Genomic DNA, 7,631 nt, shown 5'->3' with positions numbered 1-7,631 from the left:
GAGTGCATTCATAATGTTATTATTGAGCCACAAGAGGGTGTCCTACAATCAGGCTTGTTCTTAAAGTGTTGTGATTCCTGTTCAAATAGCTACAGCCTGACTACAGTTTGTGATCATAACTTATCATTCATATTCCTCTTACATCATTTTTATAATTCTTTTAGTATCATTATTTATCAAATTGGTCTGAATTCAAGATAAAAATGTTAATTATAGCGACCATGTTATTACACAGCACATTTTCTCAACAAAACTGTTTACTTGCAATGTAGAATGCACATTTATATATATTATATCTATATCTGTATCCACACACACATACACACACACACACACACACACAAAATGCATATATATTACTGAACTGCAAAGCTACAGCAAATGTGTCCCACCTACAGCCTTCGTAAATAAACATATTGAGAGGAATACCTGACTCTGAGTCCTGACTGACACCTCAAAGAAACACTCTTTCACATCAGTTTGGTGGTAATTCATTTCCATAGACCTAACAAGAAATTATTTTACCAGTAATAGTTGGACCGTTTCTTGATGAAAAGAAAATCCTCAAAACTAAATATGGTGATAACAGTAAAATCATAACTTACACGTTTGGCTCATAGCCTCCATCACTTCTGCTGCTGGTTGATAGAAAATCCTGCTTGGATATTTGACGAGGTCATCTCCAAAAAGCATCCCTGGAAAAATGGACAAATGAAGATTCCCAGGCATTCGGACCATACATGGATAAATCAAACACTACATTTAGGACACTATGTTTTTTGCTTTACAAACTGCACAGGTACAACACCCTCTGTCCTTTGACCCTCAGCGGACAAGGAAAAACTCCTCAAAAAAGTCTTTAACAAAATAAAAGTTTAATATATGTATATTGAAAGGAGAGCACACTGGTCTTATGACACAAAGTAACACCACGGAGTGCACAAATATAATATTGATTTTCATTTCTGAATGATTTGAAGCAAAGTGATCGGTACTGAGTGAAGGTCGGTGAAGAGTCTTTAATTTGCAGCTTTCCAATCTGTCAGAGCCTGTGTTTCCTCCTTTGACCCTTGACTTGATGATAAAACATTATATGCCTTTAAGTAGTGAATTTGCACTGTGAAAATTGTTAAAATATTGTGCAATCAAATATCTTCAATAAAGACACATTCCATGTGAAATTCATAAAGGTAGTACTATGAAAGCGACAGTTAACTCTACAACTACATTTTATCTTCCAAGAAAAAAAATACTTCATATGTTTAAAACAGCAAGGACACATCAGTACCACTGGTTAATTAGCAGAGGGTTTCCCAAAGGTAAATGTGTTTAACTGGACCATGGACACTGACCAGATGCTCATTTGGCCTGGTATCTGTCTCGTTTCACTAACATGCTCTTACATCTCCAGAAACATGAAGTGAGATTTTCAAGTTGGCATTATGATGATTTGATAAATCGTCAACCAATTTGAATTTTGAATAGGAGATTTGTTGCCTTAAACAAAATCCTTCAAACCAAATTTGTTGATGTTGGTGGAAGGAAGAAAATGATAACTTACATGTTTAAGTTTGGGTCGTGTCCTCCATCACTGCTGCTGGCTGACATACAAAATGCAAGCTGGGTTTCATGACTACTGTGGTGTTGCAAGGATCCAAAAAGCATTCTCTGTAAAATGGACAAAGCAATATGAAACCTGAAATTCTGCACAGTACCAAAGCCATGACAACGCAAATTCAGAAAGGCCTTAGATTTTGGTAGCCTCTCATGTCAAAGGTCTGTAGTTTAGCAGCATTATGGTTCCCAGATAGATACGACAACGGGCTAAGATTAGACAAAAATGTGTATTAAGATTGTTGGACTTACTGAATTTATATATCTCAAGGGAAACAAACTAAACTAAGGCAGCATGCCTATGATAAATCGACAACATATAAAAGGCTCATTGAAATATAAACAGTTAAGTTCTATAACAAAATTCTTAAAAACTAAATCTGGTAACAACAACAAAAATCTAATTACACAAGACGATTACTTACCTCACCTCCAAAAACTACCTTTGATAAAATGGACGAAGCAAGACGACTGGGCATCTGGAGCAAACATGGATAAATGTAAACGTAAATTCAGGAGAAAATGTAGCCACGACGGGGGACGTTACACTAGAGAAAACAAATTCAGAAAATAACTGAAAGAGCCTCCGTTATGAACCCTTATGGTTTCTGGTCAAGATGCAGAGACATTGGACAAATATTTGTTTATCTGACAAAAATTGTTGAACTGAAGCTGGCTATGTCTCAGGAACCTGCAACAGCTTCACATAAAACAAGCCACAGTGTAATTTTCTTGGCTTGTGTATTAATCAGTCAGTTTAAAAGAAGACCAGCTACAGAAGCATCCAGCAGCTCTCCACAGATGGGTGGATCTGCAGAACCACAGAGAGAAACTTGACTGTAAAACTTGAAGAGTTTTGACAGACTGTGAGGATAAACAGAATGAGTAAAGTTTATCTGTACAGCTGGCTGTAATTAGGATAGCTCTAAATAATTATATATAACAATAACATGCAGGTTAGAGTCTTTTGTAGTAAAACTGGTTCATTTGTGACCATATGCCATGTATGAATAATATGATTCTTTGAGTGAATTATGGCTGTTAACCCACTGTCAAATGTTCAGACTAATAAACATACTGTTATGTCCTGAAGGAGTCAAAAGACAAATGTAAACTCTGAGCACAACTCACACTGAAACTCATAAAAACTAAACTAAAACTAAGCATTTAAAAAAATAAAAAAAAGCTAGCAAGCTCACTCTAAAAGCTTATTATAACTATCTGAATTTGAAAACAAAAATCCAAATGAAAAGTCAGTTGTAACATCAAAACAACAGACGGACTACATGAGAACAAGTGAAATAAATAACGTTACATACTTACTAATTAATGTAGTTGAATAAAATACAAAAAATGACTAAATAACTTAGCTAACGGCTGCTTAGCTAGTTAAAGTTATACTGCGAAAATTTAAAAAGAAGGAACATTAGAAACGTTAGAAATCAAGCTAACAGTACATTAAGTCACATTTAGATATAAATCTCAATAAATCGCTCTACAACAAACTAAACACAACTAAAATGTCCACAGACTCAGTTACAACAGCAATGGGAACATAACAAAACACATTAAAACCCTTTATACTCACAAAAATGAAGTTAATGTTGTATTTTAATAGTTTATTGTCGTGGAACACAGACAGAAGTGTTGGGGTCCACCAGGCAGGTTTGCAGGGGCTCGACAGGATAAAAAAACCTGATGTAAACGAACACAGCGCTTCAAGTTTTAAACATTTGAAATACATATATTTAGATCATGACTCTTGATTCAATGGCAGTAAAGTTAATTTCATTAATTCATTTTTTCTCCTTGTTAAAATATGCTGGTTGGAATCTCGGTTGAGATGTGGCTTGGGAAAGGGTAGAAAATACACCCAGTCGCCCAGCCTCTCAGGATACCTAGTGTCGGAGTTGCATGTACCCCATGCACACCGTTTGACCATTTTAAACTTAAAATGTCAAGAAAAAAACATAGAAAAACTAATGAAAACTCCTATGCATTTCAATGGACGTGGAAGCAGAGAATGTCCGAATGTATTGGGTTAGTGATTGGCTCATAGCGTTTGGGGGCGTGGCTTAGCCATACTATATGTTATTCACTGGGCTTATTCTTCTTCTGTTTCTCCCAGAGTTTTGGTCGCACATACACTAAAAAGGTATCAAATCAGCCGGCTCGGCCTTGACAAGTGTGCTATGACTTTTCTAAGGGTTTCAGTAAACGGTTTTCAAATAATTTGGCAAAAAAACAAAGATAAATTTGGAAATTGCGCCCAAGGCCGCAGATGCCACTCTACGGAAATAATTTATACATAGAAACGTAGGAAAATGTGTTTTCTCCCTCACATTGGTCTGTTAAAGCTGTCAGAGTTATAGTCTGGGCGTAGGACGCACAGATGATCCACCAACACACACCCACAGCCTCATAGACCACCATGGTAAAAAGGAGGGAACATTTCTGGAGGAAAGCAGAGGAACCAGTTTCTTCTGATTGCTCTAAAAAAACAATTTCTTCATTTTTTTTTCACAAAACACATATGTAGACGTTCAGACACACACGCTAACTGATAACTGTCAGTTTACACTAACTGACCAGTTTTACACACTAACTGACAAGTGTCAAACTAACTGACCGGTTTTACAGACTAACTGACCAGTTTTACACTAGTTTCAGACAGACAGTAAAACACACACACCAACACCTGCTTTATTATCTTACATGACCTTCTCCTCTTTTACATTTTGAAAACATTTCAAAATGGAACATAGATAAACATAGTACATAGTTTTAACTATGTCATGTAACTGTCTACTCTCATCCATTTTGTATGTCGGCAATTTTTGCCTTCTCCATGCAGCATCTGAACAGCAAACTACACATTGACCCTCATTTATCAAGCGAGCGTAGGAACCAGCGCAGATCTGAGTGTATATTTCGTCTTACGACAGGGTCCACGTGTGATTTATCAAACGATCGTATCTCGCCAATCACAGCGTAAGAACGATCGGCTGTTGATAAATGTGGCGGCTCGAAACAAGCGTAATGTAAATACCACGCCCTAATATATACCCGATTCAGAAGACTCGTCTTCAGAGTTTACGACACGGAAGGACGCAATACGGCTAAAAAGAGGATTTTCTCACCCGCTAAAGTCAACTTTATTAGCAAAGTGCACCGTTACAAAGGACAACAGGGGCAATATAGACATATTACAGAAATACGCAGCGACGGAGGTTTATGAAATAAAAGTACTGATAGTTATAAACTCAAACAAGTTTTGTGAATATTTTACATTTGGAGCATGGCCTTAGAAGTTTTCAGCATTTTGGTTGAAGGAGGTAAACAATGTTTGAAAGTAAGTTTTAATTCTAAAAGAAGAGGAATTTCTCAGTCAGAAAGTGAAACGCTGACGTCCAACAGCTGCAACACAACAAACTGGTTTTGTTTGGCAGCATAAAAAGTGAAAAAGAAGGAAATCAGTGGTGCTGTCAGCAGAGTAGCGGACTATTAAACTCCCGCCGAGGTTTGAGTAATTCATTTATACATTGTGATATATAAAGCCTAATAATCTATATAATATCCGAATATTGCTATTATTATGATGGAGATATATTATTCACCTCTTTACATTTACTAATAATGATGTCCTAGTGAGAGGAGCGTGAGACGGCGCTGATTGGAAATGTTTCTATTCGGGCAGCACCGCTGGTAAAAGAGACGCTGACGCTCCGGTGTCCGGAGTAACAATAATAATAATAACAACAGTAAACAGCAGAAGACAACAACATTTTATAGACTCGGCTGGTATTCTGTTTAAAGAATTTCATGATCACAGGGTGTATTTATTTTTGGATTATGTTTTAATGACAAATTATGTAGTCTAAACATGTTTTGCTTTGTCACCATGAAAAATCAAAAGAGTTTTATCAGCTCCAGGCATCGATACATTAGTCTAAGATCAGTTCTCAGACTCAGACGTGTGGACTTCACGCAGACTCAAATTTGCGTACACGAGCTGAGAGCAGATTGAGATCTGATGGTACCCTCCGCTCACGTTCAAATTGATAAATGCAGAGGCTTGCGTAGAAATTATCTTACGCCCACTTTACGCTCACTTTCTGACGTACGCTCGTTTGATAAATGAGGGCCATAGTGTCTGGACCAGTGGTCTGGACCCTCGAATCTCAAGCTGAAGGTGGTGTTTCAAAACAAAAGCTTGCAATGTCACTCCATCTGTATATGTTAACAATGGGGGTCTGGTGGATATATTTTTTTTAAGTTTCAAAAACCTACATGCAACAACATTTTTAACAGCCTATTTGTTCTCTCATATGAACATACACACATTGAAAGCTTGAGCTGTCACATACCTCAGCAACGGTAGAGATAATATACTGTAAACTGCTCGGCAGTGTCAATTATGTATGGCAGAGAGTCACGGGCCAGAGTCAAGCACACTCAAAATTTCTTAAGAAATGTTCTAGTTTTTGTTGATGTGTTGTTGTAGCTTGAATATATGTTCTCAAACTACCTCCAGTACTTCAGTCAGGTGTGTTATCATTTCTTTGTGCAATATAAATACTTTTCTCTGTGTGATGGTGCAATTTTAATTGAGTCTGTCTGTACTGTATAATGCTTTTTTAAATTTGTTTTCCTTTAATTGTTAATACTTAATACTTCTTGTCGATAATGCCTGTTTACTATTTCTTGCTATTTTAGTGATGCTTCTTTCTATTTTTGCTGCTGTAACAACGGAAATTGTGTTAGAGGGACTAATGAAGGAATATCATATCTTATTTTGAAAGTTGCACGTTCAGCGACAGGAAGTACCGTTGTTGTGATGTTCGGTAACTTAAGTCTGGTCAGAAATAAAGACGATGAACTTTCTCTATGAACCATGAATTCGTAACGACGAGCATCAGGTGAGTTTCAGCTCAAAATGTAATGAATCGGTCAGATTTATAGATTTTAACACATTCATTTAAAAGCTGTTGATTCTGTTCTCTCACACATGAAACTGACTGACATAAATACTAAAGCTCACTCTGACACACTGCCAGCAAAGTAAGTGATTTCAGGTAAACGCGCAGGTTAGTTTAGGTGTTTGGGGCGGAAACATGCGGCAAAAATACGCAACAAAACAGATGCTTTTAAATGGATCAGAATCATTTTAATTATCTGAAATAAAGCTGCGTCTTTAGGTAACTCCGACTAACGATGTGAAGATTTTTTTGAGTCTCCATGTACACACCCAACTGAAACACGAGGAAGAAGAGTTTCATACTGATACTTGAGTTTGACGTTTAGTTTATTATATTTCAAGGTAAATGTTGAAGAAGACGCTGTGCAGCTAAAGATAGTTAGCCTAAGCTTTCTTTATTCAGAAAGAAACATTTTAACTGTCAGCTTCAGATCTATGACTTCAAGTAGACCTAAATGCACGTTAATAAACAATACTCAAAAAATAGCTTTTCCTTTCATTTTTTATCCCGAAGTCACTTTTTTAAGAGTTACATTAGAGAAATATATCAGAAAGTGATAGAAGGTTACGTTTCTATTTATTTTATATCAAACTGAATGTCACCATGTTAGACTCTACTGGTTAAACTGGAAAAACGAGGAGCGAGAGTTACATAACGATAATCATCAGATGTAAATTATTCTGAGTTTACCTCCAGAGAAGAGAGAGTATAATGTCGGCCAGCAGCTCTGAAATACTAGATTATATTCAGCTAATTATTCTCAGAAACAATACAGCATAACAGCACGAGAAGGTATTAAGCCTAATTATAAAATGCATTAAAAAGTAAGAACATGAATTATATGGAAATTCTACACACCGGTCTCTACAATGTTGTCAGCTGTAATCAGATGTCAGTTTATTTAAAGTTGGTTGTGAAGGTGAAAATAATTACATTTTACTTTCATGTTCTTCAGGCAACAGTTTCAACTTTCAGATTATTATTATCTGATGTTTCCAGCAGAGTGACGTCATGAGGAGCGCAGAACCAGGTCAGACT

This window comes from Centropristis striata, chromosome 7 (assembly GCF_030273125.1).
Source record: "Centropristis striata isolate RG_2023a ecotype Rhode Island chromosome 7, C.striata_1.0, whole genome shotgun sequence".
Classification (NCBI taxonomy): Eukaryota; Metazoa; Chordata; class Actinopteri; order Perciformes; family Serranidae; genus Centropristis; species Centropristis striata.
The sequence above is the reverse complement of the archived record's forward strand: the minus strand, read 5'-3'. Positions refer to the sequence as shown.